The sequence below is a fragment of the Chiloscyllium punctatum genome, chromosome 50 (genome assembly GCF_047496795.1).
Source record: "Chiloscyllium punctatum isolate Juve2018m chromosome 50, sChiPun1.3, whole genome shotgun sequence".
NCBI classification, from domain to species: domain Eukaryota; kingdom Metazoa; phylum Chordata; class Chondrichthyes; order Orectolobiformes; family Hemiscylliidae; genus Chiloscyllium; species Chiloscyllium punctatum.
The window spans coordinates 33,173,809-33,190,564 of NC_092788.1; positions in this window are offsets into that span (position 1 = coordinate 33,173,809).

A 16,756-nucleotide genomic window follows, 5' to 3' on the forward strand; every position below is an offset into this window, starting at 1 on the left:
GACAATTGAGCACGGCCAATCCATCCTAACCTGCACATCCCTGGGCACTACGGGGACAATTTAGCACGGCCAATCCACCCTAACCTGCACATCCCTGGGCACTACGGGGACAATTTAGCACGGCTAATCCACCCTAACCTGCACATCCCTGGGCACTGTGTGGACAATTTAGCACAGGCCAATCCACCCTAACCTGCACATCCTTGGGCACTACGGGGACAATTCAGCACGGCCAATCCACCCTAACCTGCATGTCCCTGGGCACGATGGGGACAATTCAGCATGGCCAATCCACCCTAACCTGTACATCCCTGGGCACTACGGGGACAATTTAGCACGGCCAATCCACCCTAACCTGTACATCCCTGGGCACTACGGGGACAATTTAGCACGGCCAATCCACCCTAATCTGCACATCCCTGGGCACTACGGGGACAATTTAGCACGGCGAATCCACCCAAACTTGTACATCCATGGGCACTACGGGACAATTTAGCACGGCCAATCCACCCTAACGTGCACATCCCAAGGCACTACGGGGACAATTTAGCACAGGCCAATCCACCCTAACCTGCACATCCCTGGGCACTACGGGGACAATTTAGCAAGGCCAATCCACCCTAACCTGCACATCCCTGGGGACTACGGGGACAATTTAGCTCGGCCAATCCACCCTAACCTGTACATCCCTGGGCACTACGGGACAATTTAGCACGGCCAATCCACCCTAACCTGCACATCCCTGGGCACTACGGGGACAGTTTAGCACGGGCCAATCCACCCTAACCTGTACATCCCTGGGCACTACGGGACAATTTAGCACGGCCAATCCACCCTAACCTGTACATCCCTGGGCACTACGGGGACAATTTAGCACGGCCAATCCACCCTAACCTGTACATCCCTGGGCACTACGGGGACAATTTAGCACGGCCAATCCACCCTAACCTGCACATCCCTGGGCACTACGGGGACAATTTAGCACGGCCAATCCACCCTAACCTGCACATCCCTGGGCACGATGGGGACAATTTAGCTCGGCCAATCCACCCTAACCTGTACATCCCAGGGCACTACGGGACAATTTAGCACGGCCAATCCACCCTAACCTGCACATCCCTGGGCACTACGGGACAATTTAGCACGGCCAATTCACCCTAACCTGCACATCCCTGGGCACTACGAGGACAATTTAGCACGGCCAATCCACACTAACCTGTACATCCCTGGGCACTATGGGGACAATTTAGCACGGCCAATCCCACCCTAACCTGTACATCCCTGGGCACTACGAGGACAATTTAGCACGGCCAATCCACCCTAACCTGCACATCCCTGGGCACTATGGGGACAATTTAGCACGGCCAATCCACCCTAACCTGCACATCCCTGGGCACTACGGGACAATTTAGCACGGCCAATCCACCCTAACCTGTACATCCCTGGGCACTATGGGGACAATTTAGCACGGCCAATCCCACCCTAACCTGTACATCCCTGGGCACTACGGGGACAATTTAGCACGGCCAATCCACCCTAACCTGCACATCCCTGGGCACTACGGAGAAAATTAAGCACGGCCGATCCACCCTAACCTGCACATCCCTGGGCACTATGGGGACAATTGATCACGGCCAATCCACCCTAACCTGCACATCCCTGGGCACTACGGGGACAATTTAGCACGGCCAATCCACCCTAATCTGTACATTCCTGGGCACTATGGGAACAATTTAGCACGGCCAATCCACCCTAACCTGCACATCCCTGGGCACGACGGGGACAATTTAGCACGGCCAATCCACCCTAACCTGCACATCCCTGGGCACTACGGGACAATTTAGCACGGCCAATCCACCCTAACCTGCACATCCCTGGGCACTACGGGGACAATTTAGCACGGCCAATCCACCCTAACCTGCACATCCCTGGGGACTACGGGGACAATTTAGCTCGGCCAATCCACCCTAACCTGTACATCCCTGGGCACTACGGGGACAATTTAGCACGGCCAATCCACCCTAACCTGCACATCCCTGGGCACTACGGGGACAGTTTAGCACGGCCAATCCACCCTAACCTGCACATCCCTGGGCACTACGGGGACAATTTAGCACGGCCAATCCACCCTAACCTGCACATCCCTGGGCACGATGGGGACAATTTAGCTCGGCCAATCCACCCTAACCTGTACATCCCAGGGGACTACAGGACAATTTAGCACGGCCAATCCACCCTAACCTGCACATCCCTGGGCACTACGGGGACAATTTAGCATGGCCAATCCACCCTAACCTGCACATCCCTGGGCACTACGGGGACAATTTAGCACGGCCAATCCACCCTAACCTGCACATCCCTGGGCACTACGGGACAATTTAGCACGGCCAATTCACCCTAACCTGCACATCCCTGGGCACTACGAGGACAATTTAGCACGGCCAATCCACCCTAACCTGTATATCCCTGGGCACTACGGAGAAAATTAAGCACGGCCGATCCACCCTAACCTGCACATCCCTGGGCACTATGGGGACAATTTAGCACGGCCAATCCACCCTAACCTGCACATCCCTGGGCACTATGGGGACAATTTAGCACGGCCAATCCACCCTAACCTGCACATCCCTGGGCACTACGGGACAATTTAGCACGGCCAATCCACCCTAACCTGTACATCCCTGGGCACTATGGGGACAATTTAGCACGGCCAATCCCACCCTAACCTGTACATCCCTGGGCACTACGGGGACAATTTAGCACGGCCAATCCACCCTAACCTGCACATCCCTGGGCACTACGGAGAAAATTAAGCACGGCCGATCCACCCTAACCTGCACATCCCTGGGCACTATGGGGACAATTGATCACGGCCAATCCACCCTAACCTGCACATGCCTGGGCACTACGGGGACAATTTAGCACGGCCAATCCACCCTAATCTGTACATTCCTGGGCACTATGGGAACAATTTAGCACGGCCAATCCACCCTAACCTGCACATCCCTGGGCACTACGGGGACAATTTAGCACGGCCAATCCACCCTAACCTGCACATCCCTGGGCACTACGGGACAATTTAGCACGGCCAATCCACCCTAACCTGCACATCCCTGGGCACTACGGGGACAATTTAGCATGGCCAATCCACTATAACCTGTACATCCATGGGCACTACGGGGACAATTTAGCACAGGCCAATCCACCCTAACCTGCACATCCCAGGGCACTACGGGGACAATTGAGCACGGCCAATCCACCCTAACCTGCACATCCCTGGGCACTACGGGGACAATTTAACACGGCCAATCCACCCTAACCTGCACATCCCTGGGCACTACGGGGACAATTTAGCACAGGCCAATCCACCCTAACCTGCACATCACTGGGCACTACGGGGACAATTTAGCACAGGCCAATCCACCCAAACCTGCACATCCCTGGGCACTATGGGGACAATTTAGCACAGGCCAATCCACCCTAACTTGCACATCCCTGGGCACTATGGGGACAATTTAGCACAGGCCAATCCACCCTAACCTGCACATCACTGGGCACTACGGGGACAATTTAGCACAGGCCAATCCACCCTAACCTGCACATCCCTGGGCACTACGGGGACAATTTAGCACAGGCCAATCCACCCTAACCTGCACATCCCTGGGCACTACGGGGACAATTGAGCACGGCCAATCCACCCTAACGTGTACATCCCTGGGCACTACGGGGACAATTTAGCACGGCCAATCGACCCTAACCTGCACATTCCTGGGCACTACGGGGACAATTTAGCACGGCCAATCCACCCTAACCTGTACATCCCTGGGCACTACGGGGACAATTTAGCACGGCCAATCCACCCTAACCTGCACATCCCTGGGCACTACGGGGACAATTTAGCACGGCCAATCCACCCTAACCTGCACATCCCTGGGCACTACGGGACAATTTAGCACGGCCAATCCACCCTAACCTGCATATCCCTGGGCACTACGGGGACAATTTAGCATGGCCAATCCACCCTAACCTGTACATCCCTGGGCACTACGGGGACAATTTAGCACAGGCCAATCCACCCTAACGTGTACATCCCTGGGCACTACGGGGACAATTTAGCACGGCCAATCCACTCTAACCTGTACATCCCTGGGCACTACGGGGACAATTTAGGACAGGCCAATCCACCCTAACCTGCACATCCCTGGGCACTACGGGGTCAGTTTAGCACAGCCAATCCACCCTAACCTGTACATCCCTGGGCACTACGGGGACAATTTAGCACGGCCAATCCCCCCCTAACCTGTACATCCCTGGGCACTACTGGGATAATTTAGCACGGCCAATCCACCCTAACCTGCACATCCCTGGGCACTGTGGGGACAATTTAGCACAGGCCAATCCACCCTAACCTGCACATCCCTGGGCACTACGGGACAATTTAGCACGGCCAATCCCACCCTAACCTGCACATCCCTGGGCACTACGGGGACAATTTAGCACGGCCAATCCACCCTAACCTGCACATCCCTGGGCACTACGGGGACAATTCAGCACGGCCAATCCACCCTAACCTGCACGTCCCTGGGCACGATGGGGACAATTCAGCACGGCGAATCCACCCTAACCTGTACATCCCTGGGCACTACAGGGACAATTTAGCACGGGCCAATCCACCCTAACCTGTACATCCCTGGGCACTATGGGGACAATTTAGCTCGGCCAATCAACCCTAATCTACACATCCCTGGGCACTACGGGGACAATTTAGCACGGCCAATCCACCCTAACCTGTCCATCCCTGGGCACTACGGGACAATTTAGCACGGCCAGTCCACCCTAACCTGCACATCCCAAGGCACTACGGGGACAATTTAGCACGGCCAATCCACCCTAACCTGCACATTCCTGGGCACTACGGGGACAATTTAGCACGGCCAATCCACCCTAACCTGCACATCCCTGGGGACTACGGGGACAATTTAGCTCGGCCCATCCACCCTAACCTGTACATCCCTGGGCACTACGGGACAATTTAGCACGGCCAATCCACCCTAACCTGCACATCCCTGGGCACTACGGGGACAATTTAGCACGGCCAATCCACCCTAACCTGCACATCCCTGGGCACTACGGGGACAATTTAGCACGGCCTATCCACCCTAACCTGCACATCCCTGGGCACTACGGGGACAATTTAGCTCGGCCAATCCACCCTAACCTGTGCATCCCAGGGCACTACAGGACAATTTAGCACGGCCAATCCACCCTAACCTGCACATCCCTGGGCACTGTGGGGACAATTTAGCACAGGCCAATCCACCCTAACCTGCACATCCCTGGGCATTACGGGGACAATTTAGCACGGCCAATCCACCCTAACCTGCACATCCCTGGGCACTACGGGATAATTTAGCATGGCCAATCCCACCCTAACCTGTACATCCCTGGGCACTACGGGGACAATTTAGCACGGCCAATCCACCCTAACCTGTACATCCCTGGGCACTACGGGGACAATTTAGCACGGGCCAATCCACCCTAACCTGCACATCCCTGGGCACTACGGAGACGATTAAGCATGGCCGATCCACACTAACCTGCACATCCCTGGGCACTACGGGGACAATTTAGCACGGCCGATCCTCCCTAACCTGCACATCCCTGGGCACTACGGGGACAATTAATCACGGCCAATCCACCCTAACCTGTACATCACTGGGCACTACGGGGACAATTTAGCACGGCCAATCCACCCTAACCTGTACATTCCTGGGCACTATGGGGACAATTTAGCACGGCCAATCCACCCTAACCTGCACATCCCTGGGCACTACGGGGACAATTTAGCACGGGCCAATCCACCCTAACCTGTACATCCCTGGGCACTACGGGGACAATTTAGCACGGCCAATCCACCCTAATCTGCACATCCCTGGGCACTACGGGGACAATTCAGCACGGCCAATCCACCCTAACCTGCACATCCCTGGCCACTACGGGGACAATTTAGCACGGCCAATCCACCCTAACCTGTACATCCCTGGGCACTACGGGGACAATTTAGCACGGCCAATCCACCCTAACCTGTACATCCCTGGGCACTACGGGGACAATTTAGCACGGCCAATCCACCCTAACCTGTACATCCCTGGGCACTACGGGGACAATTTAGCACGGCCAATCCACCCTAACCTGTACATCCCTGGGCACTACGGGGACAATTAATCACGGCCAATCCACCCTAACCTGCACATCCCTGGGTTCTACGGGGACAATTTAGCACGGCCAATCCACCCTAACCTGCACATCCCTGGGCACTACGGGGAGAATTCAGCACGGCCAATCCACCCTAACCTGCACATCCCTGGGCACTACGGGGACAATTTAGCACGGCCAATCCCACCCTAACCTGTACATCCCTGGGCACTACGAGGACAATTTAGCACGGCCAATCCACCCTAACCTGCACATCCCTGGGCACTATGGGGACAATTTAGCACGGCCAATCCACCCTAACCTGCACATCCCTGGGCACTACGGGACAATTTAGCACGGCCAATCCACCCTAACCTGTACATCCCTGGGCACTATGGGGACAATTTAGCACGGCGAATCCCACCCTAACCTGTACATCCCTGGGCACTACGGGGACAATTTAGCACGGCCAATCCACCCTAACCTGCACATCCCTGGGCACTACGGAGAAAATTAAGCACGGCCGATCCACCCTAACCTGCACATCCCTGGGCACTACGGGGACAATTAATCACGGCCAATCCACCCTAACCTGCACATCCCTGGGCACTACGGGGACAATGTAGCACGGCCAATCCACCCTAACCTGTACATTCCTGGGCACTACAGGGACAATTCAGCACGGCCAATCCACCCTAACCTGCACATCCCTGGGCACTACGGGGACAATTTAGCACGGCCAATCCACCCTAACCTGCACATCCCTGGGCACTACGGGACAATTTAGCACGGCCAATCCACCCGAACCTGCACATCCCTGGGCACTACGGGGACAATTTAGCATGGCCAATCCACCCTAACATGTACATCCCTGGGCACTATGGGGACAATTTAGCACGGCCAATCCCACCCTAACCTGTACATCCCTGGGCACTACGGGGACAATTTAGCACGGCCAATCCACCCTAACCTGCACATCCCTGGGCACTACGGAGAAAATTAAGCACGGCCGATCCACCCTAACCTGCACATCCCTGGGCACTATGGGGACAATTGATCACGGCCAATCCACCCTAACCTGCACATCCCTGGGCACTACGGGGACAATTTAGCACGGCCAATCCACCCTAATCTGTACATTCCTGGGCACTATGGGAACAATTTACCACGGCCAATCCACCCTAACCTGCACATCCCTGGGCACGACAGGGACAATTTAGCACGGCCAATCCACCCTAACCTGCACATCCCTGGGCACTACGGGACAATTTAGCACGGCCAATCCACCCTAACCTGCACATCCCTGGGCACTACGGGGACAATTTAGCACGGCCAATCCACCCTAACCTGCACATCCCTGGGGACTACGGGGACAATTTAGCTCGGCCAATCCACCCTAACCTGTACATCCCTGGGCACTACGGGACAATTTAGCACGGCCAATCCACCCTAACCTGCACATCCCTGGGCACTACGGGGACAGTTTAGCACGGCCAATCCACCCTAACCTGCACATCCCTGGGCACTACGGGGACAATTTAGCACGGCCAATCCACCCTAACCTGCACATCCCTGGGCACGATGGGGACAATTTAGCTCGGCCAATCCACCCTAACCTGTACATCCCAGGGCACTACAGGATAATTTAGCACGGCCAATCCACCCTAACCTGCACATCCCTGGGCACTACGGGGACAATTTAGCATGGCCAATCCACCCTAACCTGCACATCCCTGGGCACTACGGGGACAATTTAGCACGGCCAATCCACCCTAACCTGCACATCCCTGGGCACTACGGGACAATTTAGCACGGCCAATTCACCCTAACCTGCACATCCCTGGGCACTACGAGGACAATTTAGCACGGCCAATCCACCCTAACCTGTATATCCCTGGGCACTACGGAGAAAATTAAGCACGGCCGATCCACCCTAACCTGCACATCCCTGGGCACTATGGGGACAATTTAGCACGGCCAATCCACCCTAACCTGCACATCCCTGGGCACTATGGGGACAATTTAGCACGGCCAATCCACCCTAACCTGCACATCCCTGGGCACTACGGGACAATTTAGCACGGCCAATCCACCCTAACCTGTACATCCCTGGGCACTATGGGGACAATTTAGCACGGCCAATCCCACCCTAACCTGTACATCCCTGGGCACTACGGGGACAATTTAGCACGGCCAATCCACCCTAACCTGCACATCCCTGGGCACTACGGAGAAAATTAAGCACGGCCGATCCACCCTAACCTGCACATCCCTGGGCACTATGGGGACAATTGATCACGGCCAATCCACCCTAACCTGCACATCCCTGGGCACTACGGGGACAATTTAGCACGGCCAATCCACCCTAATCTGTACATTCCTGGGCACTATGGGAACAATTTAGCACGGCCAATCCACCCTAACCTGCACATCCCTGGGCACTACGGGGACAATTTAGCACGGCCAATCCACCCTAACCTGCACATCCCTGGGCACTACGGGACAATTTAGCACGGCCAATCCACCCTAACCTGCACATCCCTGGGCACTACGGGGACAATTTAGCATGGCCAATCCACTATAACCTGTACATCCATGGGCACTACGGGGACAATTTAGCACAGGCCAATCCACCCTCACCTGCACATCCCAGGGCACTACGGGGACAATTGAGCACGGCCAATCCACCCTAACCTGCACATCCCTGGGCACTACGGGGACAATTTAACACGGCCAATCCACCCTAACCTGCACATCCCTGGGCACTACGGGGACAATTTAGCACAGGCCAATCCACCCTAACCTGCACATCACTGGGCACTACGGGGACAATTTAGCACAGGCCAATCCACCCAAACCTGCACATCCCTGGGCACTATGGGGACAATTTAGCACAGGCCAATCCACCCTAACTTGCACATCCCTGGGCACTATGGGGACAATTTAGCACAGGCCAATCCACCCTAACCTGCACATCACTGGGCACTACGGGGACAATTTAGCACAGGCCAATCCACCCTAACCTGCACATCCCTGGGCACTACGGGGACAATTTAGCACAGGCCAATCCACCCTAACCTGCACATCCCTGGGCACTACGGGGACAATTGAGCACGGCCAATCCACCCTAACGTGTACATCCCTGGGCACTACGGGGACAATTTAGCACGGCCAATCGACCCTAACCTGCACATTCCTGGGCACTACGGGGACAATTTAGCACGGCCAATCCACCCTAACCTGCACATCCCTGGGCACTACGGGACAATTTAGCACGGCCAATCCACCCAAACCTGCACATCCCTGGGCACTATGGGGACAATTTAGCACAGGCCAATCCACCCTAACTTGCACATCCCTGGGCACTATGGGGACAATTTAGCACAGGCCAATCCACCCTAACCTGCACATCACTGGGCACTACGGGGACAATTTAGCACAGGCCAATCCACCCTAACCTGCACATCCCTGGGCACTACGGGGACAATTTAGCACAGGCCAATCCACCCTAACCTGCACATCCCTGGGCACTACGGGGACAATTGAGCACGGCCAATCCACCCTAACCTGTACATCCCTGGGCACTACGGGGACAATTTAGCACGGCCAATCCACCCTAACCTGCACATCCCTGGGCACTACGGGGACAATTTAGCACGGCCAATCCACCCTAACCTGCACATCCCTGGGCACTACGGGACAATTTAGCACGGCCAATCCACCCTAACCTGCATATCCCTGGGCACTACGGGGACAATTTAGCATGGCCAATCCACCCTAACCTGTACATCCCTGGGCACTACGGGGACAATTTAGCACAGGCCAATCCACCCTAACGTGTACATCCCTGGGCACTACGGGGACAATTTAGCACGGCCAATCCACTCTAACCTGCACATCCCTGGGCACGACGGGGACAATTTAGCACGGCCAATCCACCCTAACCTGCACATCCCTGGGCACTACGGGGACAATTTTGCATGGCCAATCCATCCTAACCTGCACATCCCCGGGCACTACGGGGACAATTTAGCACGGCCAATCCACCCTAACCTGTACATCCCTGGGCACTACGGGGACAATTTAGCACGGGCCAATCTACCTTAACCTGTACATCCCTGGGCACTACGGGGACAATTTAGCACGGCCAATCCACCCTAACCCGCACATCCCTGGGCACAACGGGGACAATTTAGCACGGCCAATCCACCCTAACCTGCACATCCCTGGGCACTACGGGGACAATTTAGCACGGCCAATCCACCCTAACCTGTACATCCCTGGGCACTACGGAGACAATTGAGCACGGCCAATCCCACCCTAACCTGTACATCCCTGGGCACTACGGGGACAATTTAGCACGGCCAATCCCACCCTAACCTGTACATCCCTGGGCACTACGGGGACAATTTAGCACGGCCAATCCACCCTAACCTGCACATCCCTGGGCACTACGGGGACAATTTAGCACGGCCAATCCACCCTAACTCGCACATCCCTGGGCACTACGGGACAATTTAGCACGGGCCAATCCACCCTAACCTGCACATCCCTGGGCACTACAGGGACAATTTAGCACGGCCAATCCACCCTAACCTGTACATTCCTGGGTACTACGGGGACAATTTAGCACGGCCAATCCACCCTAACCTGTACATCCCTGGGCACTACGGGGTCAGTTTAGCAGGGCCAATCCCACCCTAACCTGTACATCCCTGGGCACTACGGGGTCAGTTTAGCACGGCCAATCCACCCTAACCTGCACATCCCTGGGCACTACGGGGACAATTTAGCACGGCCAATCCACCCTAACCTGCACATCCCTGGGCACTACGGGGACAATTTAGCACGGCCAATCCACCCTAACTCGCACATCCCTGGGCACTACGGGACAATTTAGCACGGGCCAATCCACCCTAACCTGCACATCCCTGGGCACTACAGGGACAATTTAGGACGGCCAATCCACCCTAACCTGTACATTCCTGGGTACTACGGGGACAATTTAGCACGGCCAATCCACCCTAACCTGTACATCCCTGGGCACTACGGGGTCAGTTTAGCAGGGCCAATCCCACCCTAACCTTTACATCCCTGGGCACTACGGGGACAATTTAGCACGGCCAATCCACCCTAACCTGCACATCCCTGGGCACTACTGGGACAATTTAGCATGGCCAATCCACCCTAACCTGTACATCCCTGGGTACTACGGGGACAATTTAGCACGGCCAATCCCACCCTAACCTGTACATCCCTGGGCACTACGGGGACAATTTAGCACAGGCCAATCCACCCTAACCTGTACATCCCTGGGCACTACGGGGTCAGTTTAGCACGGGCCAATCCACCCTAACCTGTACATCCCTGGGCACTACGGGGACAATTTAGCACAGGCCAATCCACCCTCACCTGCACATCCCCGGGCACTACGGGGACAATTTAGCACGGCCAATCCACCCTAACCTGTACATCCCTGGGCACTACGGGGACAATTTAGCACGGGCCAATCTACCTTAACCTGTACATCCCTGGGCACTACGGGGACAATTTAGCACGGCCAATCCACCCTAACCCGCACATCCCTGGGCACAACGGGGACAATTTAGCACGGCCAATCCACCCTAACCTGTACATCCCTGGGCACTACGGGACAATTTAGCACGGCCAATCCCACCCTAACCTGCACATCCCTGGGCACTACGGGGACAATTTAGCACGGCCAATCAACCCTAACCTGCACATCCCTGGACACTACGGGGACAATTTAGCACGGCCAATCCACCCTAACCTGTACATCCCTGGGCACTACGGGGTCAGTTTAGCACGGGCCAATCCACCCTAACCTGTACATCCCTGGGCACTACGGGGACAATTTAGCACAGGCCAATCCACCCTCACCTGCACATCCCCGGGCACTACGGGGACAATTTAGCACGGCCAATCCACCCTAACCTGTACATCCCTGGGCACTACGGGGACAATTTAGCACGGGCCAATCTACCTTAACCTGTACATCCCTGGGCACTACGGGGACAATTTAGCACGGCCAATCCACCCTCACCTGCACATCCCTGGGCACTACGGGGACAATTTAGCACGGCCAATCCACCCTAACCTACACATCCCTGGGAAATATGGGGACAATTTAGCACTGCCAATCCACCCTAACCTGCACATCCCCGGGCACTACGGGGACAATTTAGCACGGCCAATCCACCCTAACCTGTACATCCCTGGGCACTAAGGGGACAATTTAGCACGGCCAATCCACCCTAACCTGCATATCCCTGGGCACTCCTGAGACAATTTAGCACGGCCAATCCACCCTAACCTGTACATCCCTGGGTACTACGGGGACAATTTAGCACGGCCAATCCACCCTAACCTGTACATCCCTGGGCACTACGGGGACAATTTAGCACGGCCGATCCACCCTAACCTGTACATCCCTGGGCACGACAGGGACAATTTAGCACGGCCAATCCACCCTAACCTGCACATCCCTGGGCACTACAGGGACAATTTAGCACGGCCAATCCACCCTAACCTGTACATTCCGGGTACTACGGGGACAATTTAGCACGGGCCAATCCACCCTAACCTGTACATCCCTGGGCACTACGGGGTCAGTTTAGCAGGGCCAATCCCACCCTAACCTGTACATTCCTGGGTACTACGGGGACAATTTAGCACGGCCAATCCACCCTAACCTGTACATCCCTGGGCACTACGGTGTCAGTTTAGCACGGCCAATCCACCCTAACCTGTACATCCCTGGGCACTACGGGGTCAGTTTAGCAGGGCCAATCCCACCCTAACCTGTACATCCCTGGGCACTACGGGGACAATTTAGCACGGCCAATCCACCCTAACCTGTACATCCCTGGGCACTACGGGGACAATTTAGCACGGGCCAATCCACCCTAACCTGCACATCCCTGGGCACTACGGGGACAATTTAGCACGGCCAATCCACCCTAACCTGCACATCCCTGGGCACTACGGGGACAATTTAGCACGGCCAATCCACCCTAACCTGCACATCCTTGGGCACTACGGGGACAATTTAGCACGGCCAATCCACCCTAACCTGTACATCCCTGGGCACTACGGGGACAATTAATCACGGCCAATCCACCCTAACCTGCACATCCCTGGGCACTACGGGGACAATTTAGCACGGCCAATCCACCCTAACCTGTACATCCCTGGGCACTACGGGGACAATTAATCACGGCCAATCCACCCTAACCTGCACATCCCTGGGCACTACGGGGACAATTCAGCACGGCCAATCCACCCTAACCTGCACATCCCTGGGCACTATGGGGACAATTTAGCACCGCCAATCCACCCTAACCTGCACATCCCTAGGCACTACGGGGACAATTTAGCACAGGCCAATCCACCCTAACCTGCACATCCCCGGGCACTACTGGGACAATTTAGCACGGCCAATCCACCCTAACCTGCACATCCCTGGGCACTACGGGGACAATTTAGCACGGCCAATCCACCCTAACCTGCACATCCCTGGGCACTACGGGGACAATTTAGCACGGCCAATCCACCCTCACCTGCACATCCCTGGGCACTACGGGGACAATTTAGCACGGCCAATCCACCCTAACCTACACATCCCTGGGCAATATGGGGACAATTTAGCACTGCCAATCCACCCTAACCTGTACATCCCTGGGCTCTACGGGGACAATTTAGCACGGGCCAATCCACCCTAACCTGTACATCCCTGGGCACTACGGGGACAATTTAGCACGGGCCAATCCACCCTAACCTGTACATCCCTGGGCACGACAGGGACAATTTAGCACGGCCAATCCACCCTAACCTGCACATCCCTGGGCACTACTGGGACAATTTAGCATGGCCAATCCACCCTAACCTGTACATCCCTGGGTACTACGGGGACAATTTAGCACGGCCAATCCCACCCTAACCTGTACATCCCTGGGCACTACGGGGACAATTTAGCACAGGCCAATCCACCCTAACCTGTACATCCCTGGGCACTACGGGGTCAGTTTAGCACGGCCAATCCCAACCTAACCTGTACATCCCTGGGCACTACGGGGACAATTTAGCACGGCCATTCCCACCCTAACCTGTACATCCCTGGGCACTACGGGGACAATTTAGCACAGGCCAATCCACCCTAACCTGTACATCCCTGGGCACTACGGGACAATTTAGCACGGCCAATCCATCCTAACCTGTACATCCCTGGGCACTACGGGGACAATTTAGCACGGGCCAATCCACCCTCACCTGCACATCCCCGGGCACTACGGGGACAATTTAGCACGGCCAATCCACCCTAACCTGTACATCCCTGGGCACTACGGGGACAATTTAGCACGGGCCAATCTACCTTAACCTGTACATCCCTGGGCACTACGGGGACAATTTAGCACGGCCAATCCACCCTAACCCGCACATCCCTGGGCACAACGGGGACAATTTAGCACGGGCCAATCCACCCTAACCTGTACATCCCTGGGCACTACGGGACAATTTAGCACGGCCAATCCCACCCTAACCTGCACATCCCTGGGCACTACGGGGACAATTTAGCACGGCCAATCCACCCTAACCTGCACATCCCTGGACACTACGGGGACAATTTAGCACGGCCAATCCACCCTAACCTGGACATCCTTGGGCACTACGGGACAATTTAGCACGGGCCAATCTACCTTAACCTGTACATCCCTGGGCACTACGGGGACAATTTAGCACGGTCAGTCCACCCTAACCTGCACATCCCTGGGCACGACGGGGACAATTTAGCACGGCCAATCCACCCTAACCTGCACATCCCTGGGCACTACGGGGACAATTTTGCATGGCCAATCCATCCTAACCTGCACATCCCCGGGCACTACGGGGACAATTTAGCACGGCCAATCCACCCTAACCTGTACATCCCTGGGCACTACGGGGACAATTTAGCACGGGCCAATCTACCTTAACCTGTACATCCCTGGGCACTATGGGGACAATTTAGCACGGCCAATCCACCCTAACCCGCACATCCCTGGGCACAACGGGGACAATTTAGCACGGCCAATCCACCCTAACCTGCACATCCCTGGGCACTACGGGGACAATTTAGCACGGCCAATCCACCCTAACCTGTACATCCCTGGGCACTACGGAGACAATTGAGCACGGCCAATCCCACCCTAACCTGTACATCCCTGGGCACTACGGGGACAATTTAGCACGGCCAATCCCACCCTAACCTGTACATCCCTGGGCACTACGGGGACAATTTAGCACGGCCAATCCACCCTAACCTGCACATCCCTGGGCACTACGGGGACAATTTAGCACGGCCAATCCACCCTAACTCGCACATCCCTGGGCACTACGGGACAATTTAGCACGGGCCAATCCACCCTAACCTGCACATCCCTGGGCACTACAGGGACAATTTAGCACGGCCAATCCACCCTAACCTGTACATTCCTGGGTACTACGGGGACAATTTAGCACGGCCAATCCACCCTAACCTGTACATCCCTGGGCACTACGGGGTCAGTTTAGCAGGGCCAATCCCACCCTAACCTGTACATCCCTGGGCACTACGGGGTCAGTTTAGCACGGCCAATCCACCCTAACCTGCACATCCCTGGGCACTACGGGGACAATTTAGCACGGCCAATCCACCCTAACCTGCACATCCCTGGGCACTACGGGGACAATTTAGCACGGCCAATCCACCCTAACTCGCACATCCCTGGGCACTACGGGACAATTTAGCACGGGCCAATCCACCCTAACCTGCACATCCCTGGGCACTACAGGGACAATTTAGGACGGCCAATCCACCCTAACCTGTACATTCCTGGGTACTACGGGGACAATTTAGCACGGCCAATCCACCCTAACCTGTACATCCCTGGGCACTACGGGGTCAGTTTAGCAGGGCCAATCCCACCCTAACCTTTACATCCCTGGGCACTACGGGGACAATTTAGCACAGGCCAATCCACCCTAACCTGTATATCCCTGGGCACTACGGGACAATTTAGCACGGCCAATCCACCCTAACCTGTACATCCCTGGGCACTACGGGGACAATTTAGCACGGGCCAATCCACCCTCACCTGCACATCCCCGGGCACTACGGGGACAATTTAGCACGGCCAATCCACCCTAACCTGTACATCCCTGGGCACTACGGGGACAATTTAGCACGGCCAATCCACCCTAACCTGTACATCCCTGGGCACTACGGGGACAATTTAGCTCGGCCAATCCACCCTAACCTGTACATCCCTGGGCACTACGGGGACAATTTAGCACGGGCCAATCCACCCTAACCTGTACATCCCTGGGCACTACGGGGACAATTTAGCACGGGCCAATCCACCCTAACCTGCACATCCCTGGGCACTACGGGGACAATTTAGCACGGGCCAATCCACCCTAACGTGTACATCCCTGGGCACTACGGGGACAATTAATCACGGCCAATCCACCCTAACCTGCACATCCCTGGGCACTACGGGGACAATTTAGGACGGGCCAATCC